Source organism: Hypanus sabinus, unplaced genomic scaffold, assembly GCF_030144855.1.
Source record: "Hypanus sabinus isolate sHypSab1 unplaced genomic scaffold, sHypSab1.hap1 scaffold_1992, whole genome shotgun sequence".
Lineage (NCBI taxonomy): Eukaryota > Metazoa > Chordata > Chondrichthyes > Myliobatiformes > Dasyatidae > Hypanus > Hypanus sabinus.
The window spans coordinates 5356-32905 of NW_026780092.1; the positions used below are offsets into that span (position 1 = coordinate 5356).

General features: G+C 55.6%; 1 long non-coding RNA gene across 1 annotated transcript in view; it reads left to right on the forward strand.

Annotated features, from left to right (window-relative positions):
* The first annotated feature begins 357 nt into the window (after window positions 1-357).
* Window positions 358-27550, forward strand: part of LOC132387573 (uncharacterized) — a 35786-nt gene continuing 8593 nt past the window's right edge. The window contains exons 1-2 of the long non-coding RNA XR_009509935.1: window positions 358-493; window positions 11226-11305. This is a non-coding gene — a long non-coding RNA (uncharacterized LOC132387573). The remainder of the gene's footprint in view (window positions 494-11225; window positions 11306-27550) is intronic.

Sequence of the window (27550 nt, forward strand, 5' to 3'; positions counted from 1 at the left end):
TTCTGTTGATTTTTATAAACTTCCCAGTCCTCTAACCTTGCAGAAATTTTTGCTCAATTACCTGCCCTCTCGTTTGCTTCGAAGCTGTATTTCACTTCCCATGTTGGGTCATCCTGCCCTTGGAATATTTCTTTTTCTTTGTCATATACCTATCCTGGACTTTCCGAATTGACTCCAGTTGGCGCTGTTCGTGGGGTCGAAGTAAATCATGCAAAGCAAACCAAACCGTGTAGAGTTCGATTATATACTTTGAACTTTGAACTTATTTGCATAATTGGTAAACTTCTGCACATTAATTTCTTGTCAGTCTGTTAATGTAAAATTCTTCATAAATACAATTGGATTTCTGAAGACCTGCAGGAAACTGCATCTCAGGGTGGTGTGTTTTCATACTTTTCATACTTTGATAATAAATTCTTGAAATTTTAATGTGACGCAATCAAGAAGTCAGAAGGAAGTAATTTTCAAATGAGCCAAGGCCGAAAGATTTATGGTGAGTGAGTGAGGTGATGTCCTGTCGGCGGGTGGAGCGGGGTGAGTTGTACGGGGAACAGTCTAGTACAACACTTGCACGGAGGTGGACAGGGCAGAGGGTAGATGGGTAGGACGGCAATGGCACAATTTGTGGCTGACAGGATTTAATACCCTGATTCCTCCTAACATCTCTGTACTGTGTTCAAACCAACACTGACTGATGCTGTCTCGGTCCAATCTCCTTGAGATTTCTTATTCCCTCATTTGCCCCCTCTGTTCCTGCCTCCCTGCTGCCCTGCACCTGCTGGGGCGAGGCTCCTGGGTGACAATCTTCTGCAGACACTCCCTGAATAACAGTAACAATTTTTTTTATATTTCTGCTGCCTTCTATATCAGGCATTGCATTGAACTGCAGCTGCTAAGGTAACTAAGTTCACGACACGTGTGGGTGATAATAAACCGGATTCTGATTCTCAGCACTCTCCCGTCCCTGAGAGTTCATTTGACTTCAGAGCAAGGCTGTGTTCAGTAAGAACGAAACTGAAGTGCCAAATTCCTCTTTACAGATTTGCTGTTCCTGGAAGGGACGTGTTACAGTAAATGCTGACAACTCACAAGCATAGGGAGCTCACAGAAGCAGAAAGTTCAAAGGCAGAAAGCTGACAGAAGGAAAGAGTTCATAAATGGAGAGAGCTCACAGAGGAGAAAGTTGACAGGCAGAGAGAGCTGACAGGCACAGAGTGGTGACAGGTGAGACAGGCAGAGAGAGCTGACAGGCACAGAGTGGTGACAGGTGAGACAGGCAGAGAGAGCTGACAGGCACAGAGTGGTGACAGGTGAGACAGGCAGAGAGAGCTGACAGGCACAGAGTGGTGACAGGTGAGACAGGCACAGAGAGCTGACAGGCACAGAGTGGTGACAGGTGAGAAAGGCAGAGAGAGCTGACAGGCACAGAGTGGTGACAGGTGAGAGACAGAGAGAGCTGACAGGCACAGAGTGGTGACAGGTGAGACAGGCAGAGAGAGCTGACAGGCACAGAGTGGTGACAGGTGAGACAGGCAGAGAGAGCTGACAGGCACAGAGTGGTGACAGGTGAGACAGGCAGAGAGAGCTGACAGGCACAGAGTGGTGACAGGTGAGACAGGCAGAGAGAGCTGACAGGCACAGAGTGGTGACAGGTGAGACAGACAGAGAGAGCTGACAGGCACAGAGTGGTGACAGGTGAGACAGGCAGAGAGAGCTGACAGGCACAGAGTGGTGACAGGTGAGACAGGCAGAGAGAGCTGACAGGCACAGAGTGGTGACAGGTGAGACAGGCAGAGAGAGCTGACAGGCACAGAGTGGTGACAGGTGAGACAGACAGAGAGAGCTGACAGGCACAGAGTGGTGACAGGTGAGAGACAGAGAGAGCTGACAGGCACAGAGTGGTGACAGGTGAGACAGGCAGAGAGAGCTGACAGGCACAGAGTGGTGACAGGTGAGACAGGCAGAGAGAGCTGACAGGCACAGAGTGGTGACAGGTGAGACAGGCAGAGAGAGCTGACAGGCACAGAGTGGTGACAGGTGAGACAGGCAGAGAGAGCTGACAGGCACAGAGTGGTGACAGGTGAGACAGACAGAGAGAGCTGACAGGCACAGAGTGGTGACAGGTGACACAGGCAGAGAGAGCTGCCAGGCACAGAGTGGTGACAGGTGAGACAGGCAGAGAGAGCTGCCAGGCACAGAGTGGTGACAGGTGAGGCAGACAGAGAGAGCTGACAGGCACAGAGTGGTGACAGGTGAGACAGACAGAGAGAGCTGACAGGCACAGAGTGGTGACAGGTGAGAGACAGAGAGAGCTGACAGGCACAGAGTGGTGACAGGTGAGACAGGCAGAGAGAGCTGACAGGCACAGAGTGGTGACAGGTGAGACAGACAGAGAGAGCTGACAGGCACAGAGTGGTGACAGGTGAGACAGGCAGAGAGAGCTGACAGGCACAGAGTGGTGACAGGTGAGACAGGCAGAGAGAGCTGACAGGCACAGAGTGGTGACCGCTGAGACAGGCAGAGAGAGCTGACAGGCACAGAGTGGTGACAGGTGAGACAGACAGAGAGAGCTGACAGGCACAGAGTGGTGACAGGTGAGAGACAGAGAGAGCTGACAGGCACAGAGTGGTGACAGGTGAGACAGGCAGAGAGAGCTGACAGGCACAGAGTGGTGACAGGTGAGACAGGCAGAGAGAGCTGACAGGCACAGAGTGGTGACAGGTGAGACAGGCAGAGAGAGCTGACAGGCACAGAGTGGTGACAGGTGAGACAGGCAGAGAGAGCTGACAGGCAGAGTGGTGACCGGTGAGACAGGCAGAGAGAGCTGACAGGTGGAGAGCTGTCAGGCAGAGAGCTCCGAGAGGAGAAGGTTTCCAGGCAGAGAGAGAGCTCACAGGCAGGGACAGCTGACAGAAGGTGAGAACTGAGAGGCAGAGTGAGCTGTCAGGGAGAGATCTGACAGGAGAAACTTCACAGGTGGAGAAAGTTCACAGCAGAGTACAGTGTGACAATCCCTCCCCACATTGTGACCCTCCCTCAGTACCACCACTCCCACAGTGTGACTCACCCTCTGTACCACCCCTCCCACAGTGTGACCCTTTCTCAGTACCACCCCTCCCACAGTGTGACTCACCCTCTGTACCACCCCTCCCCAGTGTGACCCACCCTCTGTACCACCCCTCCCACAGTGTGACCCTCCCTCTGTACCACCCCTCCCACAGTGTGACCCTCGCTCGGTACCACCCCTCCCACAGTGTGACCCTCCCTCGGTACCACCCCTCCCACAGTGTGACCCTCCCTCGGTACCACCCCTCCCACAGTGTGACTCACCCTCTCTACCACCCCTCCCACAGTGTGACCCTCCCTCGGTACCACCCCTCCCACAATGTGACCCTCCCTCAGTACCACCCCTCCCACAGTGTGACTCACCCTCTGTACCACCCCTCCCACAGTGTGACCCTCCCTCAGTACCACCCCTCCCACAGTGTGACTCACCCTCTGTACCACCCCTCCCACAGTGTGACCCTCCCTCAGTACCACCCCTCCCACAGTGTGACTCACCCTCTGTACCACCCCTCCCACAGTGTAACACCCTCTGTACCACCCCTCCCACAATGTGACTCACCCTCTGTACCACCCCTCCCACAGTCTGACCCTCCCTCAGTACCACCCCTCCCACAGTGTGACTCTCCCTCAGTAACACACCTCCCACAGTGTGACCCTCCCTCTGTACCACCCCTCCTACAGTGAGACCCTCTCTCAGTACCGCCCCTCCCACAGTGTGACCCTCCCTCTGTACCACCCCTCCCATAGTGTGTCCCTCTCTCTGTACCACCCCTCCCACAGGGTGACTCACCCTCTGTACCACCCCTCCCACAGTGTGACCCTCCCTCGGTACCACCCCTCCCACAGTGTGACCCTCCCTTGGTACCACCCCTCCCACAGTGTGACTCACCCTCTGTACCACCCCTCCCACAGTGTGACCCTCCCTCTGTACCCCCCTCCCACAGTGTGACTCACCCTCTGTACCACCCCTCCCACAGTGTAACACCCTCTGTACCACCCCTCCCACAATGTGACTCACCCTCGGTACCACCCCTCCCACAGTGTGACCCTCCCTCAGTACCACCCCTCCCACAGTGTGACCCTCTCTCTGTACCCCCCCCACAGTGTGACTCACCCTCTGTACCACCCCTCCCCAGTGTGACCCTCCCTCAGTACCACCCCTCCCACAGTGTGACCCTCTCTCTGTACCCCCCCCACAGTGTGACTCACCCTCTGTACCACCCCTCCCACAGTGTGACTCCCCCTCAGTACCACCCCTCCCACAGTGTGACCCTCCCTCAGTACCACCCCTCCCACAGCGTGACTCCCCCTCAGTACCACCCCTCCCACAGTGTGACCCTCCCTCAGTACCACCCCTCCCATAGTGTGACCCTCCCTCAGTACCACCCCTCCCACAGCGTGACCCTCCCTCAGTACCACCCCTCCCACAGCGTGACCCTTCCTCAGTACCACCCCTCCCCAGTGTGACTCACCCTCAGTACCACCCCTCCCACAGTGTGACTCACCCTCTGTACCACCCCTCCCACAGTGTGACCCTCCCTCAGTACCACCCCTCCCACAGTGTGACCCTCCCTCAGTACCACCCCTCCCACAGTGTGACCCTCCCTCTGTACCACCCCTCCCACAGTGTGACCATTCCTCCGTACCACCCCTCCCCAGTGTGACCCTCCCTCAGTACCACCCCTCCCACAGTGTGACCCTCCCTCAGTACCACCCCTCCCCAGTGTGACCCTCCCTCAGTACCACCCCTCCCGCAGTGTGACCCTCCCTCCGTACCACCTCTCCCACAGTGTGACCCTCCCTCAGTACCACACCTCCCACAGTGTGACCCTCCCTCGGTACCACCCCTCCCACAGTGTGACCCTCCCTCTGTACCACCCCTCCCACAGTGTGACTCACCCTCTGTACCCCCCCTCCCACAGTGTGACCCTCCCTCTGTACCCCCCCTCCCACAGTGTGACTCACCCTCTGTACCACACCTCCCACAGTGTGACTCACCCTCTGTACCCCCCTCCCACAGTGTGACCCTCCCTCAGTACCACCCCTCCCACAGTGTGACTCACCCTCAGTACCACCCCTCCCACAGTGTGACCCTCCCTCCGTACCACCTCTCCCACAGTGTGACCCTCCCTCAGTACCACCCCTCCCACAGTGTGACCCTCCCTCAGTACCACACCTCCCACAGTGTGACCCTCCCTCGGTACCACCCCTCCCACAGTGTGACCCTCCCTCTGTACCACCCCTCCCACATTGTGACTCACCCTCTGTACCCCCCCTCCCCCAGTGTGACCCTCCCTCTGTACCCCCCCTCCCACAGTGTGACTCACCCTCTGTACCACCCCTCCCACAGTGTGACTCACCCTCTGTACCCCCCCTCCCACAGTGTGACCCTCCCTCAGTACCACCCCTCCCACAGTGTGACTCACCCTCTTTACCACCCCTCCCACAGTGTGACTCACCCTCTGTTCCCCCCCTCCCACAGTGTGACCCTCCCTCAGTACCACCCCTCCCACAGTGTGACCCTCCCTCTGTACCACCCCTCCCACAGTGTGACTCACCCTCTGTACCCCCCTCCCACAGTGTGACCCTCCCTCTGTACCCCCCCTCCCACAGTGTGACTCACCCTCTGTACCACCCCTCCCACAGTGTGTCTCACCCTATGTACCACCCCTCCCACAGTGTGACCCTCCCTCTGTACCCCCCCTCCCACAGTGTGACTCACCCTCAGTACCACCCCTCCCACAGTGTGACTCACCCTCTGTACCACCCCTCCCACAGTGTGACTCACCCTCTGTACCCCCCCTCCAACAGTGTGACCCTCCCTCTGTACCCCCCTCCCACAGTGTGACCCTCCCTCAGTACCCCCCTCCCACAGTGTGACCCTCCCTCTGTACCACCCCTCCCACAGTGTGACCAGTCCTCCGTACCACCCCTCCCCAGTGTGACCCTCCCTCAGTACCACCCCTCCCACAGTGTGACCCTCCCTCAGTACCACCCCTCCACAGTGTGACCCTCCCTCAGTACCACCCCTCCCGCAGTGTGACCCTCCCTCCGTACCACCTCTCCCACAGTGTGACCCTCCCTCGGTACCACACCTCCCACAGTGTGACCCTCCCTCGGTACCACCCCTCCCACAGTGTGACCCTCCCTCTGTACCACCCCTCCCACAGTGTGACTCACCCTCTGTACCCCCCCTCCCACAGTGTGACCCTCCCTCTGTACCCCCCCTCCCACAGTGTGACTCACCCTCTGTACCACACCTCCCACAGTGTGACTCACCCTCTGTACCCCCCTCCCACAGTGTGACCCTCCCTCAGTACCACCCCTCCCACAGTGTGACTCACCCTCAGTACCACCCCTCCCACAGTGTGACCCTCCCTCCGTACCACCTCTCCCACAGTGTGACCCTCCCTCAGTACCACCCCTCCCACAGTGTGACCCTCCCTCTGTACCACCCCTCCCAGTGTGACCTTCCCTCAGTACCACACCTCCCACAGTGTGACCCTCCCTCGGTACCACCCCTCCCACAGTGTGACCCTCCCTCGGTACCACACCTCCCACAGTGTGACCCTCCCTCGGTACCACCCCTCCCACAGTGTGACCCTCCCTCTGTACCACCCCTCCCACAGTGTGACTCACCCTCTGTACCCCCCCTCCCCCAGTGTGACCCTCCCTCTGTACCCCCCCTCCCACAGTGTGACTCACCCTCTGTACCACCCCTCCCACAGTGTGACTCACCCTCTGTACCCCCCCTCCCACAGTGTGACCCTCCCTCAGTACCACCCCTCCCACAGTGTGACTCACCCTCTTTACCACCCCTCCCACAGTGTGACTCACCCTCTGTTCCCCCCCTCCCACAGTGTGACCCTCCCTCAGTACCACCCCTCCCACAGTGTGACCCTCCCTCTGTACCACCCCTCCCACAGTGTGACTCACCCTCTGTACCCCCCTCCCACAGTGTGACCCTCCCTCTGTACCCCCCCTCCCACAGTGTGACTCACCCTCTGTACCACCCCTCCCACAGTGTGTCTCACCCTATGTACCACCCCTCCCACAGTGTGACCCTCCCTCTGTACCCCCCCTCCCACAGTGTGACTCACCCTCAGTACCACCCCTCCCACAGTGTGACTCACCCTCTGTACCACCCCTCCCACAGTGTGACTCACCCTCTGTACCCCCCCTCCAACAGTGTGACCCTCCCTCTGTACCCCCCTCCCACAGTGTGACCCTCCCTCAGTACCCCCCTCCCACAGTGTGACCCTCCCTCAGTACCACCCCTCCCACAGTGTGACCCTCCCTCTGTACCCCCCCCACAGTGTGACTCACCCTCTGTACCACCCCTCCCACAGTGTGACACCCTCTGTACCACCCCTCCCCAGTGTGACTCACCCTCTGTACCCCCCCTCCCACAGTGTGACACCCTCTGTACCACCCCTCCCACAGTGTGACTCACCCTCTGTACCACCCCTCCCACAGTGTGACCCTCCCTCAGTACCACCCCTCCCACAGTGTGACCCTCCCTCTGTACCCCCCCCTCCCACAGTGTGACTCACCCTCTGTACCACCCCTCCCACAGTGTGACCCTCCCTCTGTACCACTCCTCCCACAGTGTGACCCTCCCTCTGTACCACCCCTCCCCAGTGTGACCGTCTGTCAGTATCAGCCTTGTTCTGTGTCACCGCCCACCATATGACCCTCTCTCTGCGGCACCCTGTCCCGTGGGAGCGACACACTCGTATAAGCAGTGCCAGATCAGTGGTGCAGGGTGGAGACCGAGGCAAGGGAGATTCCACCACCCTAGTTCCTCAGCAGCCTTCCCTCAGCCACAGTAGTTGCTGTGTAATTGGAGCATTGCGTGCAGTTCTGGCCAGCTACCTAGAGGAAAGACTGAAGGAGTGTGGAGAATATTTACTAGGATCTGGCCAGGTCTTGAGTTACAGGGGAAGGTTGAGTAGGTCAGGACTTTATTCCCTGGAGCATCGGAGGGTGAGGGAAGACTTGATAGACAACATTATCAGGGGTGTCGATAGGAGAAATACAAGCAGGCTTTTTCCACTGAGGCTGGGTGAGACTAGAACTAGAGGTCATGGGTTAGGGGTGAAAGGTGAACTGCTTTAGGTGAACCTGAGGGAGATCTTCATTCAGGCGATGTGATTGTGGAACGAACTGGTGAATGTGGGGCCAATTTCAGCATTCAGAAGTCCAGGTAGATATGTGGGTGGGAGGCGATGTGGTCAATAGGCAGGTGACAGTCTAGATGTGCTGAAGGACTTGTTTCTGAGCTGTAGTGTTCTAGGACTCAAGACACGCCTTGTGAACGCAAAGCTGATAAACCAGTTCTGCAGCTATTTGACCCATCCCCCACAGCCCGAGCCGAAAGCCCAGAGGACAGTGGCATCAAAACTTTTGGAATCAGTTCCTCACTGGAGTCTCCCTGTCGGTCCTGCCACGATTATCGTCCATCACCCAAAGGACTTCCCCACGCGGCCCCTCACAGCAGAAAAAGTAAAGATCATAGTCATGAGAGATTGAGCAGATGCTGGAAACACACACAATGCAGGGCAGGCAGCGTCTATGGAGAGGAATAAACAGTCGATGTTTCAGGCCTCAGGAGTCAGCCTGAAACGCCGACTGTTTATTCATTCACAAAGATAATGATTGGCTTCACTTGTTACAGTCCGAGGACGAGTCCTCACCTCCAACACCAACAATAGCTTGTCACTATTTACTCCTACCCCTCCACACCTTCTTCTGGCCTCTGCCCCCTTCCTTTCCAGTCTTGGCCCAACTCTTTACTCCTCAACATAAATGCTGCCTGGCCTGCTGATTTTCTCCAGCATAGGACGGCCACATCTGTGCCAGGTGCGCCGAGCTGCAGCTCCTGAGGGACCAGGTTAGGGAACTGGAGCTGCAGCTCGATGACCTTCGCCTGGTCAGGGAGAGTGAGGAGGTGATAGAGAGGAGTTACAGGCAGGTGGTCACTCCGGGGCCACGGGAGGCAGATAGGTGGGTCACAGTCAGAAGGGGGGAAGGGGAAGAGTCAGGTACTAGAGAGTACCCCTGTGGCTGTACCCCTGGACAATAAGTACTCCTGTTTGAGGGGAAGTGGCAATGGCCGTGCCTCTGGCACAGAGTCCGGCCCTGTGCTCAGAAGGGTAGGGAAAGGAAGAGGAAGGCAGTAGTGATAGGGGATTCTATAGTCAGGGGGTCAGACAGGCGATTCTGTGGACGCAGGAAAGAAACTCAGATGGTAGTTTGCCTCCCAGGTGCCAGGGTCCAGGATGTTTCAGATTACCACGATACCCTGCAGTGTGGGGGAGAACAGCCAGAGGTCGTGGTACATATTGGTACCAATGACATAGGGGGGGGGAAAGGGAAGAGGTCCTGAAAAAAAACAACAGGGAATTAGGAAGGAAGTTGAGAAGCAGGACTGCAAAGGTAGTAATCTCAGGATTACTGCCTGTACCACGCGACAGTGAGTATAGGAATAGACTGAGGTGGAGGATAAATGCCTGGCTGAGGGATTGGAGCAGGGGGCAGGGATTCAGATTTCTGGATCATTGGGACCTCTTTTGGGGCAGGTGTAACCCGTACATAAAGGACGGGTTGTACTTGAATCCCAGGGGGACCAATATCCTGGCGGGGAGGTTTGCTAAGGCTACTGGGGAGAGTTTAAACTAGAATTGTTGGGGAGTGGGAACAGAACTGAAGAGACTGGGGAAGAGGAGGTTGGCTCACAAATAGTGAAAGCTTGTAGACAGTGAGAGAGGGAGGATAGGCAGGTGATAGAGAAGGGACGAGCTCAGGCCGAAGGTCTGAGGTGTGTCTATTTTAACACAAGGAGTGTTGTGAACAAAGCAGATGAGCTTAGAGCGTGGATCAGTACTTGGAGATATGATGTGGTGGCCATTACAGAGGCTTGGATGGCTCAGGGACAGGAATGGTTACTTCAAGTGCTGGGCTTTAGATGTTTCAGAAAGGACGGGGGCGGGGGGAGACAAAGGAGGTGGGGGCGCGGCACTGCTGATCAGGGATAGTGTCACGGCTGCAGAAAAGGTGGACACCATGGAGGGATTGTCAACGGAGTCTCTGTGGGTGGAGGGTAGGAACAGGAAGGGGGTCAATAACTTTACTGAGTGTTTTTTATAGGCCGCCCAATAGTAACAGGGATATCGAAGAACGGGAGTTTAGTGATCAGTAGTGTGCCTCAGGGGAACTGTTCTGGGACCCCCTACTCTTTGTGATTTTTATAAATGACCTGGATGAGGAAGTGGAGGGATGGGTTAGTAAGTTTGCTGATGACACAAAGGTTGGGAGTGTTGTGGATAGTGTGGAGGGCTGTCAGAGGTTACAGCGGTTCATTGATAGGATGCAAAACTGGGCTGAGAAGTGGCAGATGTGGAGTTCAACCCAGATAAGTGTGAAGTGGTTCATTTTGGTAGGTCAAATCTGATGGCAGAATATAGTATTAATGGTAACTCTGTGGCTAAGAAGGCGTACGGTGTATTGGCCTTCCTCAATCATGGAATTGGATTTAGGAGCCAAGTGGTGATGTTGCAGCTATATAGGACCCTGGTCAGACCCCACTTGGAGCACTGTGCTCAGTTCTGGTCACCTCACTACAGGAAGGATGTGGAAACCATAGAAAGGGTGCAGAGGAGATTTACAAGGATGTTGCCTGGATTGGGGAGCATGCCTCATGAGAATAGGTTGAGTGAACTCGGCCTTTTCTCCTTGGAGTGACGGAGGATGAGGGGTGACCTGATGGAGGTGTACAAGATGATGAGAGGCATTGATCATGTGGATAGTCAGAGGCTTTTTCCCAGGGCTGAAATGGTTGCCACAAGAGGGCACAGGTTTAAGGTGCTGGGGAGTAGGTACAGAGGAGATGTCAGGGGTAAGGTTTTTTACTCAGAGAGTGGTGAGTGTGTGGAATGGGCTGCGGGCAACGGTGGTGGAGGTGGATATGATAGGGTCTTTTAAGAGACTTTTGGATAGGTACATGGAGCTTAGAAAAATAGAGGGCTACAGGTAAGCCTAGTAATTTCTAAGGTAGGGACATGTTCGGCACAGCTTTGTGGGCCGAAGGGCCTGTATTGTGCTGTAGGTTTTCTATGTTTCTATATTTCTTTTGTGTATGTGTTACTCTGTATTTTCAGGATCTCTTCTCCCCAAGACTGAGTCACCCTTACAAACCTGGAATGTGGGAGGGAGGCACGGAGCATCTCCACTTTCCCAGGTAAGACAATAGACAGTAGGTGCAGGGGTAGGCCATTCGGCCCTTCTAGCCAGCACCACCATTCACTGTGATCATGGCTGATCATACACAATCAGTACCCCGTTCCTGCCCTCTCCCCATATCCCTTGACCCCGCTACCTATAAGAGCTCTATCTAACTCTCTCTTGAATGCATCCAGAGACTGGGCCTCCACTGCCTTCTGGGGCAGAGCATTCCACATATCCACCACTCTCTGGGTGAAAAAGTTTTTCCGCATCTCTGTTCTACATGGCCTACCCCTTATTTTTAAACTGTGGCCTCTAGTTCTGGACTCACCCATCAGTGGGAACATGCTTCCTGCCTCCAGCGTGTCCAATCCCTTAATAATATATGTTTCAATCAGATTCCCTCTCATCCTTCTAAATTTCAGTGTAGACAAGCCCAGTCGCTCCAATCTTTCAACATATGACAGTCCCGCCATTCCGGGAATTAACCTTGTGAACCTACGCTGCATTCCCTCAATAGCAAGAATGTCCTTCCTCAAATTTGGAGACCAAAACTGCACACAATACTCCAGGTGGGGTCTCACCAGGGCCCTGTCCAGCTGCAGAAGGACCTCTTTACTCCTATACTCAATTCCTCTTGTTATAAAGGCCAGCATGTCATTAGCTTTCTTCACTGCCTGCTGTACCTGCATGCTTGCTTTCATTGACTGATGTACAAGAACACCTAGATCTCGTTGTGCTTCCCCTTTTCCTAACTTGACTCCATTTAGATAGTAATCTGCCTTCCTGTTCTTACCACCAAAGTTGATAACCTCACATTTATCCATATTAAACTGCATCTGCCATACATTTGCCCACTCACCCAACCTGTCCAAGTCACCCTGCATTCTCATAACATCCTCCTGACATTTCACACTGCCACCCAGCTTTTTCAGCAAATTTGCTAATGTTGCTTTTAATCCTTCATCTAAATCATTAATTTATATTGTAAACAGCTGCAGCCCCAGCACTGAACCTTGCGGTACCCACTGGTCACAGCCTGCCATTCCGAAAGGGACCCGTTAATCGCTACTCTTTGTTTTTGATCTTGATTGCCAATCAACTGCTATTCAATTCTTGATTGCACTATCCAACTGCCAAAACTGCCAGAATCTCTCGAGCCAAAGCCGGGCACTTTCCACACCAGGCACCTCCCACGACCAGGTCACTCCACAACAGCTCTCCCTCCTAATAATATGTCCAATACTCCATCCTCTCGGCCCTATTCTAACAACTTTCTACAGGAACTGCACTGTGTGGGATGGAAGCTGCTAAGCTTCCTTGGGGTCTGCACAACTCCACAGGGAATAGTAAAGATCACAAAATGTTTGAGATCTGGGTTTGAGAATCCCCATCACCCATCCGGCAATCTCTCTGACTGACCACCCACCCCACAACCTCTCTGACCCACCACCCACCCCACAATCTAACTGACCCACCACCCATCCCACAATCTCTCTGACCCACCACCCACCCCACAATCTAACTGACCCACCACCCATCCTGCAATCTCTCTGACTGACCACCCATCCCACAACCTCTCTGACGCACCACCCATCCCACAATCTCTCTGACCCACCACCCATCCCACAATCTCTCTGACCCACCACCTATCCCACAATCTCTCTCTGACCCACCACCCACCCCACAATCTCTCTTACCCACCTCCCATCCCACAATCTCTCTGACCCACCAGCCATCCCACAATCTCTCTGTGACCCACCACCCATCCCAGAATCTCTCTGTAACCAACCAACCACTCCACAATCTCTCTGACCCACCACACATCCTGCAATCTCTCTGACCCACCACCCATCCCACAATCTCTCTCTGACCCACCACCCATCCCACAATCTCTATGACCCACGACCCATCCCACAATCTCTCTGACCCACCACCCACCCCACAATCTCTCTGACCCACCACCCATCCCACAATCTCTCTGACCCACCACCCATCCCACAATCTGTATGACCCACGACCCATCCCACAATCTCTCTCTGACCCACCACCCACCCCACAATCTCTCTGACCCACCACCCATCCCACAATCTCTCTGACCCACCACCCATCCCACAATCTCTCTGACCCACGACCCATCCCACAATCTCTGACCCTCCAACTATCCCAGAATCTCTCTGTAACCAAACACCCACCCCACATTCTCTCTGACCCACCACCCACCCCACAATCTCTCTCTGACCCACTACCCATCCCACAATCTCTCTCTGACCGACTACCCATCCCACAATCTCTCTGACCCACCACCCATCCCACAATCTCTGACCCACCACCCATCCCACAATCTCTCTGTAACCCACCACCCATCCCACAATCACTCTGACCCTCCACCCATCCCACAATCTCTGACTCTCCACCCATCCCACAATCTCTGACCCTCCACCCATCCCAGAATCTCTCTGTAACCCACCACCCACCCCACAATCTAACTGACCCACCACCCATCCAGCAATCTCTCTGACTGACCACCCATCCCACAACCTCTCTGACGTACCACCCATCCCACAATCTCTCTGACCCACCACCCATCCCACAATCTCTCTGACCCACCACCTATCCCACAATCTCTCTCTGACCCACCACCCACCCCACAATCTCTCTTACCCACCTCCCATCCCACAATCTCTCTGACCCACCAGCCATCCCACAATCTCTCTGTGACCCACCACCCATCCCAGAATCTCTCTGTAACCAACCAACCACTCCACAATCTCTCTGACCCACCACACATCCTGCAATCTCTCTGACCCACCACCCATCCCACAATCACTCTCTGACCCACCACCCATCCCACAATCTCTATGACCCACGACCCATCCCACAATCTCTCTGACCCACCACCCACCCCACAATCTCTCTGACCCACCACCCATCCCACAATCTCTCTGACCCACCACCCATCCCACAATCTGTATGACCCACGACCCATCCCACAATCTCTCTCTGACCCACCACCCACCCCACAATCTCTCTGACCCACCACCCATCCCACAATCTCTCTGACCCACCACCCATCCCACAATCTCTCTGACCCACGACCCATCCCACAATCTCTGACCCTCCAACTATCCCAGAATCTCTCTGTAACCAAACACCCACCCCACATTCTCTCTGACCCACCACCCACCCCACAATCTCTCTCTGACCGACTACCCATCCCACAATCTCTCTGACCCACCACCCATCCCACAATCTCTGACCCACCACCCATCCCACAATCTCTCTGTAACCCACCACCCATCCCACAATCTCTCTGACCCTCCACCCATCCCACAATCTCTGACTCTCCACCCATCCCACAATCTCTGACCCTCCACCCATCCCAGAATCTCTCTGTAACCCACCACCCACCCCACATTCTCTCTGACCCACCACCCACCTCACAATCTCTCTGACCTACCACCCATCCCACAATCTCTCTGACCCACCACCCATCCCACAATCTCTCTGACCCACCACCCACCCCACAATCTCTCTTTTACCCACCACCCATCCCATAATCTCTCTGACCCACCACCCACCCCACAATCTCTCTTTTACCCACCACCCATCCCACACTCTCTGACCCTCCAGCCATCCCAGAATCTCTCTGAAACCAACCACCCACCCCACATTCTCTCTGACCCACCACCCATCACACAATCTCTCTGACCTACCAACCATCCCACAATCTCTCTGACCCACCACCCATCCCACAATCTCTCTGTAACCCACCACCCATCCCACAATCTCTCTCTGACCCACCACCCATCCCACAATCTCTCTGTGACCCCACCCATCCCACAATCCCACATCACCCCCCCTCACTGAACACAAACGGTACAGACAGGAACAACATCACCCCCCCTCACTGAAAACAAACGGTACAGACAGGAACAACATCACCCCCCCTCACTGAAAACAAACGGTACAGACAGGAACAACATCACCCCCCCCACTGAAAACAAACGGTACGGACAGGAACAACATCACCCCCCCTCACTGAAAACAAACGGTACAGACAGGAACAACATCACCCCCCCTCACTGAAAACAAACGGTACAGACAGGAACAACATCACCCCCCCCACTGAAAACAAACGGTACAGACAGGAACAACATCACCCCCCCTCACTGAAAACAAACGGTACAGACAGGAACAACATCACCCCCCCTCACTGAAAACAAACGGTACAGACAGGAACAACATCACCCCCCCTCACTGAAAACAAACGGTACAGACAGGAACAACATCACCCCCCCCCTCACTGAAAACAAACGGTACAGACAGGAACAACATCAACCCCCCTCACTGAAAACAAACGGTACAGACAGGAACAACATCACCCCCCCCACTGAAAACAAACGGTACGGACAGGAACAACATCACCCCCCCCCCACTGAAAACAAACGGTACGGACAGGAACAACATCACCCCCCCTCACTGAAAACAAACGGTACAGACAGGAACAACATCACCCCCCCTCACTGAAAACAAACGGTACAGACAGGAACAACATCACCCCCCCCTCACTGAAAACAAACGGTACAGACAGGAACAACATCACCCCCCCTCACTGAAAACAAACGGTACAGACAGGAACAACATCACCCCCCCCCCACTGAAAACAAACGGTACAGACAGGAACAACATCACCCCCCCCCTCACTGAAAACAAACGGTACAGACAGGAACAACATCACCCCCCCCCCACTGAAAACAAACGGTACAGACAGGAACAACATCAACCCCCCTCACTGAAAACAAACGGTACAGACAGGAACAACATCACCCCCCCTCACTGAAAACAAACGGTACGGACAGGAACAACATCACCCCCCCCTCACTGAAAACAAACGGTACAGACAGGAACAACATCACCCCCCCCTCACTGAAAACAAACGGTACAGACAGGAACAACATCAACCCCCCTCACTGAAAACAAACGGTACAGACAGGAACAGCATCACCCCCCCCCTCACTGAAAACAAACTGTACAGACAGGAACAACATCACCCCCCCCCTCACTGAAAACAAACGGTACAGACAGGAACAACATCACCCCCCCCTCACTGAAAACAAACGGTACAGACAGGAACAACATCACCCCCCCCTCACTGAAAACAAACGATACAGACAGGAACAACATCACCCCCCCTCACTGAAAACAAACGGTACAGACAGGAACAACATCACCCCCCCTCACTGAAAACAAACGGTACAGACAGGAACAACATCACCCCCCCTCACTGAAAACAAACGGTACGGACAGGAACAGCATCACCCCCCCCCTCACTGAAAACAAACTGTACAGACAGGAACAACATCACCCCCCCACTGAAAACAAACGGTACAGACAGGAACAACATCACCCCCCCCCCCCTCACTGAAAACAAACGGTACAGACAGGAACAACATCACCCCCCCCCACTGAAAACAAACGGTACAGACAGGAACAACATCACCCCCCCCCCCACTGAAAACAAACGGTACAGACAGGAACAACATCACCCCCCCTCACTGAAAACAAACGGTACGGACAGGAACAACATCACCCCCCCCCCACTGAAAACAAACGGTACAGACAGGAACAACATCACCCCCCCCACTGGAAACAAACGGTACAGACAGGAACAACATCACCCCCCCCACTGAAAACAAACGGTACAGACAGGAACAACATCACCCCCCCTCACTGAAAATAAACGGTACAGACAGGAACAACATCACCCCCCCCACTGAAAACAAACGGTACAGACAGGAACAACATCACCCCCCCTCACTGAAAACAAACGGTACGGACAGGAACAACATCACCCCCCCTCACTGAAAACAAACGGTACGGACAGGAACAACATCACCCCCCCTCACTGAAAACAAACGGTACAGACAGGAACAACATCACCCCCCCCCCACTGAAAACAAACGGTACAGACAGGAACAACATCACCCCCCCTCACTGAAAACAAACGATACAGACAGGAACAACATCACCCCCCCTCACTGAAAACAAACGGTACAGACAGGAACAACATCACCCCCCCTCACTGAAAACAAACGGTACAGACAGGAACAACATCACCCCCCCTCACTGAAAACAAACGGTACAGACAGGAACAACATCACCCCCCCCACTGAAAACAAACGGTACGGACAGGAACAACATCATCCCCCCCCACTGAAAACAAACGGTACAGACAGGAACAACATCACCCCCCCTCACTGAAAACAAACAGTACAGACAGGAACAACATCACCCCCCCCCAGTAAAAACAAATGGGAAATTGCCGAGGAAGGAAACGAGTTTAAGGACGGCGTTTCGGCTCAGCCCGATTGAAAGGTGCCCAAAATGCGACCCGGAAGTGGACCGACCAGGAAGTAGAGTGCAAAGTGGAAACCAGAGAGCGAGTGGGTTTTCCATCGTCCTAAATATCAGGGGAGAGAGACATCTTCCAAACCTCCCTCTGGAGGGTTTGAGAGTTGTGGGGAGTGGTGAGGGGGGAGAGAGTGAGAGAGAGGAGGAAAAGGGAGAGAGAGAGAGGAGATGGGGAGTGAGGGGGTGGAGAGAGAGATTGAGGAAGAGAGAGAGAGAGAGCGAGAGAGTGGAGTGACATTTGCAATTTTCCAGTCCTCCAGAACCATGCCAGAATCCGATGATTCTTGAAGGATCATTACTAATCTTCCAGAATCTCTTCAGCCACTTCTTTCAGAATCCCGGGGCTGTACAGCATCTGGTCCAGGTGACTTATCTACCTTCAGATCTTCCTGTTTCCCCAACTTCTCACTAGTGATGGTAACAACAATCACTTGTGCTTCCTGCCTTTCTGGCTTGTCTTACACAGTCTCGTCCCTCTTTTACACTTTATGTATCTCAAATAAACTTTTGGTATCCTCTTTGATATTATTGGCTAGTTTACCTTCTTATTTCATCTTTTCTCTCCGTATGGCTTCTGTTGATTTTTATAAACTTCCCAGTCCTCTAACCTTGCAGAAATTTTTGCTCAATTACCTGCCCTCTCGTTTGCTTTGAAGCTGTATTTCACTTCCCATGTTGGGTCATCCTGCCCTTGGAATATTTCTTTTTCTTTGTCATATACCTATCCTGGACTTTCCGAATTGACTCCAGTTGGCGCTGTTCGTGGGGTCGAAGTAAATCATGCAAAGCAAACCAAACCGTGTAGAGTTCGATTATATACTTTGAACTTTGAACTTATTTGCATAATTGGTAATCTTCTGCACATTAATTTCTTGTCAGTCTGTTAATGTAAAATTCTTCATAAATACAATTGGATTTCTGAAGACCTGCAGGAAACTGCATCTCAGGGTGGTGTGTTTTCATACTTTTCATACTTTGATAATAAATTCTTGAAATTTTAATGTGACGCAATCAAGAAGTCAGAAGGAAGTAATTTTCAAATGAGCCAAGGCCGAAAGATTTATGGTGAGTGAGTGAGGTGATGTCCTGTCGGCGGGTGGAGCGGGGTGAGTTGTACGGGGAACAGTCTAGTACAACACTTGCACGGAGGTGGACAGGGCAGAGGGTAGATGGGTAGGACGGCAATGGCACAATTTGTGGCTGACAGGATTTAATACCCTGATTCCTCCTAACATCTCTGTACTGTGTTCAAACCAACACTGACTGATGCTGTCTCGGTCCAATCTCCTTGAGATTTCTTATTCCCTCATTTGCCCCCTCTGTTCCTGCCTCCCTGCTGCCCTGCACCTGCTGGGGCGAGGCTCCTGGGTGACAATCTTCTGCAGACACTCCCTGAATAACAGTAACAATTTTTTTTATATTTCTGCTGCCTTCTATATCAGGCATTGCATTGAACTGCAGCTGCTAAGGTAACTAAGTTCACGACACGTGTGGGTGATAATAAACCGGATTCTGATTCTCAGCACTCTCCCGTCCCTGAGAGTTCATTTGACTTCAGAGCAAGGCTGTGTTCAGTAAGAACGAAACTGAAGTGCCAAATTCCTCTTTACAGATTTGCTGTTCCTGGAAGGGACGTGTTACAGTAAATGCTGACAACTCACAAGCATAGGGAGCTCACAGAAGCAGAAAGTTCAAAGGCAGAAAGCTGACAGAAGGAAAGAGTTCATAAAAGGAGAGAGCTCACAGAGGAGAAAGTTGACAGGCAGAGAGAGCTGACAGGCACAGAGTGGTGACAGGTGAGACAGGCAGAGAGAGCTGACAGGCACAGAGTGGTGACAGGTGAGACAGGCAGAGAGAGCTGACAGGCACAGAGTGGTGACAGGTGAGACAGGCAGAGAGAGCTGACAGGCACAGAGTGGTGACAGGTGAGACAGGCAGAGAGAGCTGACAGGCACAGAGTGGTGACAGGTGAGACAGGCAGAGAGAGCTGACAGGCACAGAGTGGTGACAGGTGAGACAGGCAGAGAGAGCTGACAGGCACAGAGTGGTGACAGGTGAGACAGGCAGAGAGAGCTGACAGGCACAGAGTGGTGACAGGTGAGACAGGCAGAGAGAGCTGACAGGCACAGAGTGGTGACAGGTGAGACAGACAGACAGAGCTGACAGGCACAGAGTGGTGACAGGTGACACAGGCAGAGAGAGCTGCCAGGCACAGAGTGGTGACAGGTGAGACAGGCAGAGAGAGCTGCCAGGCACAGAGTGGTGACAGGTGAGGCAGACAGAGAGAGCTGACAGGCACAGAGTGGTGACAGGTGAGACAGACAGAGAGAGCTGACAGGCACAGAGTGGTGACAGGTGAGACAGGCAGAGAGAGCTGACAGGCACAGAGTGGTGACAGGTGAGACAGGCAGAGAGAGCTGACAGGCACAGAGTGGTGACAGGTGAGACAGGCAGAGAGAGCTGACAGGCACAGAGTGGTGACAGGTGAGACAGGCAGAGAGAGCTGACAGGCACAGAGTGGTGACAGGTGAGACAGGCAGAGAGAGCTGACAGGCACAGAGTGGTGACAGGTGAGACAGGCAGAGAGAGCTGACAGGCACAGAGTGGTGACAGGTGAGACAGGCAGAGAGAGCTGACAGGCACAGAGTGGTGACAGGTGAGACAGGCAGAGAGAGCTGACAGGCACAGAGTGGTGACAGGTGAGACAGACAGACAGAGCTGACAGGCACAGAGTGGTGACAGGTGACACAGGCAGAGAGAGCTGCCAGGCACAGAGTGGTGACAGGTGAGACAGGCAGAGAGAGCTGCCAGGCACAGAGTGGTGACAGGTGAGGCAGACAGAGAGAGCTGACAGGCACAGAGTGGTGACAGGTGAGACAGACAGAGAGAGCTGACAGGCACAGAGTGGTGACAGGTGAGAGACAGAGAGAGCTGACAGGCACAGAGTGGTGACAGGTGAGACAGGCAGAGAGAGCTGACAGGCACAGAGTGGTGACAGGTGAGACAGACAGAGAGAGCTGACAGGCACAGAGTGGTGACAGGTGAGACAGGCAGAGAGAGCTGACAGGCACAGAGTGGTGACAGGTGAGACAGGCAGAGAGAGCTGACAGGCACAGAGTGGTGACAGGTGAGACAGGCAGAGAGAGCTGACAGGCACAGAGTGGTGACAGGTGAGACAGACAGAGAGTGCTGACAGGCACAGAGTGGTGACAGGTGACACAGGCAGAGAGAGCTGCCAGGCACAGAGTGGTGACAGGTGAGACAGACAGAGAGAGCTGACAGGCACAGAGTGGTGACAGGTGAGAGACAGAGCTGACAGGCACAGAGTGGTGACAGGTGAGACAGGCAGAGAGAGCTGACAGGCACAGAGTGGTGACAGGTGAGACAGGCAGAGAGAGCTGACAGGCACAGAGTGGTGACAGGTGAGACAGACAGAGAGAGCTGACAGGCACAGAGTGGTGACAGGTGAGACAGGCACAGAGAGCTGACAGGCACAGAGTGGTGACAGGTGAGAAAGGCAGAGAGAGCTGACAGGCACAGAGTGGTGACAGGTGAGAGACAGAGAGAGCTGACAGGCACAGAGTGGTGACAGGTGAGACAGGCAGAGAGAGCTGCCAGGCACAGAGTGGTGACAGGTGAGACAGGCAGAGAGAGCTGCCAGGCACAGAGTGGTGACAGGTGAGGCAGACAGAGAGAGCTGACAGGCACAGAGTGGTGACAGGTGAGACAGACAGAGAGAGCTGACAGGCACAGAGTGGTGACAGGTGAGACAGGCAGAGAGAGCTGACAGGCACAGAGTGGTGACAGGTGAGACAGGCAGAGAGAGCTGACAGGCACAGAGTGGTGACAGGTGAGACAGGCAGAGAGAGCTGACAGGCACAGAGTGGTGACAGGTGAGACAGGCAGAGAGAGCTGACAGGCACAGAGTGGTGACAGGTGAGACAGGCAGAGAGAGCTGACAGGCACAGAGTGGTGACAGGTGAGACAGGCAGAGAGAGCTGACAGGCACAGAGTGGTGACAGGTGAGACAGGCAGAGAGAGCTGACAGGCACAGAGTGGTGACAGGTGAGACAGGCAGAGAGAGCTGACAGGCACAGAGTGGTGACAGGTGAGACAGACAGACAGAGCTGACAGGCACAGAGTGGTGACAGGTGACACAGGCAGAGAGAGCTGCCAGGCACAGAGTGGTGACAGGTGAGACAGGCAGAGAGAGCTGCCAGGCACAGAGTGGTGACAGGTGAGGCAGACAGAGAGAGCTGACAGGCACAGAGTGGTGACAGGTGAGACAGACAGAGAGAGCTGACAGGCACAGAGTGGTGACAGGTGAGAGACAGAGAGAGCTGACAGGCACAGAGTGGTGACAGGTGAGACAGGCAGAGAGAGCTGACAGGCACAGAGTGGTGACAGGTGAGACAGACAGAGAGAGCTGACAGGCACAGAGTGGTGACAGGTGAGACAGGCAGAGAGAGCTGACAGGCACAGAGTGGTGACAGGTGAGACAGGCAGAGAGAGCTGACAGGCACAGAGTGGTGACAGGTGAGACAGGCAGAGAGAGCTGACAGGCACAGAGTGGTGACAGGTGAGACAGACAGAGAGTGCTGACAGGCACAGAGTGGTGACAGGTGACACAGGCAGAGAGAGCTGCCAGGCACAGAGTGGTGACAGGTGAGACAGACAGAGAGAGCTGACAGGCACAGAGTGGTGACAGGTGAGAGACAGAGCTGACAGGCACAGAGTGGTGACAGGTGAGACAGGCAGAGAGAGCTGACAGGCACAGAGTGGTGACAGGTGAGACAGGCAGAGAGAGCTGACAGGCACAGAGTGGTGACAGGTGAGACAGACAGAGAGAGCTGACAGGCACAGAGTGGTGACAGGTGAGACAGGCAGAGAGAGCTGACAGGCACAGAGTGGTGACAGGTGAGACAGGCAGAGAGAGCTGACAGGCACAGAGTGGTGACAGGTGAGACAGGCAGAGAGAGCTGACAGGCACAGAGTGGTGACAGGTGAGACAGACAGAGAGAGCTGACAGGCACAGAGTGGTGACAGGTGAGACAGGCAGAGAGAGCTGACAGGCACAGAGTGGTGACAGGTGAGACAGGCAGAGAGAGCTGACAGGTGGAGAGCTGTCAGGCAGAGAGCTCCGAGAGGAGAAGGTTTCCAGGCAGAGAGAGAGCTCACAGGCAGGGACAGCTGACAGAAGGTGAGAACTGAGAGGCAGAGTGAGCTGTCAGGGAGAGATCTGACAGGAGAAACTTCACAGGTGGAGAAAGTTCACAGCAGAGTACAGTGTGACAATCCCTCCCCACATTGTGACCCTCCCTCAGTACCACCACTCCCACAGTGTGACTCACCCTCTGTACCACCTCTCCCACAGTGTGACCCTTTCTCAGTACCACCCCTCCCACAGTGTGACTCACCCTCTGTACCACCCCTCCCCAGTGTGACCCACCCTCTGTACCACCCCTCCCACAGTGTGACCCTCCCTCTGTACCACCCCTCCCACAGTGTGACCCTCGCTCGGTACCACCCCTCCCACAGTGTGACCCTCCCTCGGTACCACCCCCCCCACAGTGTGACTCACCCTCTGTACCACCCCTCCCACAGTGTGACCCTCCCTCGGTACCACCCCTCCCACAGTGTGACCCTCCCTCGGTACCACCCCTCCCACAGTGTGACTCACCCTCTGTACCACCCCTCCCACAGTGTGACCCTCCCTCGGTACCACCCCTCCCACAATGTGACCCTCCCTCAGTACCACCCCTCCCACAGTGTGACTCACCCTCTGTACCACCCCTCCCACAGTGTAACACCCTCTGTACCACCCCTCCCACAGTGTGACCCTCCCTCAGTACCACCCCTCCCACAGTGTGACTCACCCTCTGTACCACCCCTCCCACAGTGTGACCCTCCCTCAGTACCACCCCTCCCACAGTGTGACTCACCGTCTGTACCACCCCTCCCACAGTGTGACCCTCCCTCAGTACCACCCCTCCCACAGTGTGACTCACCCTCTGTACCACCCCTCCCACAGTGTAACACCCTCTGTACCACCCCTCCCACAATGTGACTCACCCTCTGTACCACCCCTCCCACAGTCTGACCCGCCCTCAGTACCACCCCTCCCACAGTGTGACTCTCCCTCAGTAACACCCCTCCCACAGTGTGACCCTCCCTCTGTACCACCCCTCCTACAGTGAGACCCTCTCTCAGTACCGCCCCTCCCACAGTGTGACCCTCCCTCTGTACCACCCCTCCCATAGTGTGTCCCTCTCTCTGTACCACCCCTCCCACAGTGTGACCATCCCTCAGTACCACCCCTCCCACAGTGTGACCATCCCTCAGTACCACCCCTCCCACAGTGTGACCCTCTCTCTGTACCACCCCTCCCACAGTGTGACCATCCCTCAGTACCACCCCTCCCACAGTGTGACTCACCCTCTGTACCACCCCTCCCACAGTGTGACCCACCCTCTGTACCACCCCTCCCACAGTGTGACCCTCCCTCTGTACCACACCTCCCACAGTGTGACCCTCCCTCTGTACCACACCTCCCACAGCGTGACTCACCCTCAGTACCACCCCTCCCACAGTGTGACTCTCCCTCAGTACCACCCCTCCCACAGTGTGACCCTCCCTCAGTACCACCCCTCCCACAGTGTGACTCTCCCTCAGTACCACCCCTCCCACAGTGTGACCCTCCCTCTGTACCACCCCTCCCACAGTGAGACTCACCCTCTGTACCACCCCTCCCACAGTGACCCTCCCTCAGTACCACCCCTCCCACAGTGTGACTCACCCTCTGTACCACCCCTCCCACAGTGTGACCATCCCTCAGTACCACCCCTCCCACAGTGTGACCCTCTCTCTGTACCACCCCTCCCACAGTGTGACCCTCCCTCAGTACCACCCCTCCCACAGTGTGACTCTCCCTCAGTACAACCCCTCCCACAGTGTGACCCTCCCTCTGTACCACCCCTCCCACAGTGAGACTCACCCTCTGTACCACCCCTCCCACAGTGTGACCCTCCCTCGGTACCACCCCTCCCACAGTGTGACTCACCCTCTGTACCACCCCTCCCACAGTGTGACCCTCCCTCAGTACCACCCCTCCCACAGTGTGACTCACCCTCTGTACCACCCCTCCCACAGTGTGACCCTCCCTCTGTACCACCCCTCCCACAGTGTGACTCACCCTCTGTACCACCCCTCCCACAGGGTGACTCACCCTCTGTACCACCCCTCCCACAGTGTGACCCTCCCTCGGTACCACCCCTCCCACAGTGTGACCCTCCCTCGGTACCACCCCTCCCACAGTGTGACTCACCCTCTGTACCACCCCTCCCACAGTGTGACCCTCCCTCTGTACCCCCCTCCCACAGTGTGACTCACCCTCTGTACCACCCCTCCCACAGTGTAACACCCTCTGTACCACCCCTCCCACAATGTGACTCACCCTCGGTACCACCCCTCCCACAGTGTGACCCTCCCTCAGTACCACCCCTCCCACAGTGTGACCCTCTCTCTGTACCCCCCCCCACAGTGTGACTCACCCTCTGTACCACCCCTCCCCAGTGTGACCCTCCCTCAGTACCACCCCTCCCACAGTGTGACCCTCTCTCTGTACCCCCCCCACAGTGTGACTCACCCTCTGTACCACCCCTCCCCAGTGTGACCCTTCCTCAGTACCACCCCTCCCACAGTGTGACTCACCCTCAGTACCACCCCTCCCACAGTGTGACCCTCCCTCAGTACCACCCCTCCCACAGTGTGACCCTCCCTCAGTACCACCCCTCCCACAGCGTGACCCTTCCTCAGTACCACCCCTCCCCAGTGTGACTCACCCTCAGTACCACCCCTCCCACAGTGTGACTCACCCTCTGTACCACCCCTCCCACAGTGTGACTCACCCTCTGTACCACCCCTCCCCAGTGTGACCCTCCCTCAGTACCACCCCTCCCGCAGTGTGACCCTCCCTCCGTACCACCTCTCCCACAGTGTGACCCTCCCTCGGTACCACCCCTCCCACAGTGTGACCCTCCCTCTGTACCACCCCTCCCACAGTGTGACTCACCCTCTGTACCCCCCCTCCCACAGTGTGACCCTCCCTCTGTACCCCCCCTCCCACAGTGTGACTCACCCTCTGTACCACACCTCCCACAGTGTGACTCACCCTCTGTACCCCCCCTCCCACAGTGTGACCCTCCCTCAGTACCACCCCTCCCACAGTGTGACTCACCCTCAGTACCACCCCTCCCACAGTGTGACCCTCCCTCCGTACCACCTCTCCCACAGTGTGACCCTCCCTCAGTACCACCCCTCCCACAGTGTGACCCTCCCTCAGTACCACACCTCCCACAGTGTGACCCTCCCTCGGTACCACCCCTCCCACAGTGTGACCCTCCCTCTGTACCACCCCTCCCACAGTGTGACTCACCCTCTGTACCCCCCCTCCCCCAGTGTGACCCTCCCTCTGTACCCCCCCTCCCACAGTGTGACTCACCCTCTGTACCACCCCTCCCACAGTGTGACTCACCCTCTGTACCCCCCCTCCCACAGTGTGACCCTCCCTCAGTACCACCCCTCCCACAGTGTGACTCACCCTCTGTACCACCCCTCCCACAGTGTGACTCACCCTCTGTACCCCCCCTCCCACAGTGTGACCCTCCCTCAGTACCACCCCTCCCACAGTGTGACCCTCCCTCTGTACCACCCCTCCCACAGTGTGACTCACCCTCTGTACCCCCCCTCCCACAGTGTGACCCTCCCTCTGTACCCCCCTCCCACAGTGTGACTCACCCTCTGTACCACCCCTCCCACAGTGTGTCTCACCCTATGTACCACCCCTCCCACAGTGTGACCCTCCCTCTGTACCCCCCCTCCCACAGTGTGACTCACCCTCAGTACCACCCCTCCCACAGTGTGACTCACCCTCTGTACCACCCCTCCCACAGTGTGACCCTCCCTCTGTACCACCCCTCCCACAGTGTGACTCACCCTCTGTACCCCCCCTCCAACAGTGTGACCCTCCCTCTGTACCCCCCTCCCACAGTGTGACCATCCCTCAGTACCCCCCTCCCACAGTGTGACCCTCCCTCAGTACCACCCCTCCCACAGTGTGACCCTCCCTCTGTACCCCCCCCACAGTGTGACTCACCCTCTGTACCACCCCTCCCACAGTGTGACACCCTCTGTACCACCCCTCCCCAGTGTGACTCACCCTCTGTACCCCCCCTCCCACAGTGTGACACCCTCTGTACCACCCCTCCCACAGTGTGACTCACCCTCTGTACCACCCCTCCCACAGTGTGCTGTACCCCCCCCTCCCACAGTGTGACTCACCCTCTGTACCACCCCTCCCACAGTGTGACCCTCCCTCAGTACCACCCCTCCGACAGTGTGACACCCTCTGCACCACCCCTCCCACAGTGTGACTCACCCTCTGTACCACCCCTCCCACAGTGTGACCCTCCCTCTGTACCACTCCTCCCACAGTGTGACCCTCCCTCTGTACCACCCCTCCCCAGTGTGACCGTCTGTCAGTATCAGCCTTGTCTCTGTGTCACCGCCCACCATATGACCCTCTCTCTGCGGCACCCTGTCCCGTGGGAGCGACACACTCGTATAAGCAGTGCCAGATCAGTGGTGCAGGGTGGAGACCGAGGCAAGGGAGATTCCACCACCCTAGTTCCTCAGCAGCCTTCCCTCAGCCACAGTAGTTGCTGTGTAATTGGAGCATTGCGTGCAGTTCTGGCCAGCTACTTAGAGGAAAGACTGAAGGAGTGTGGAGAATATTTACTAGGATCTGGCCAGGTCTTGAGTTACAGGGGAAGGTTGAGTAGGTCAGGAC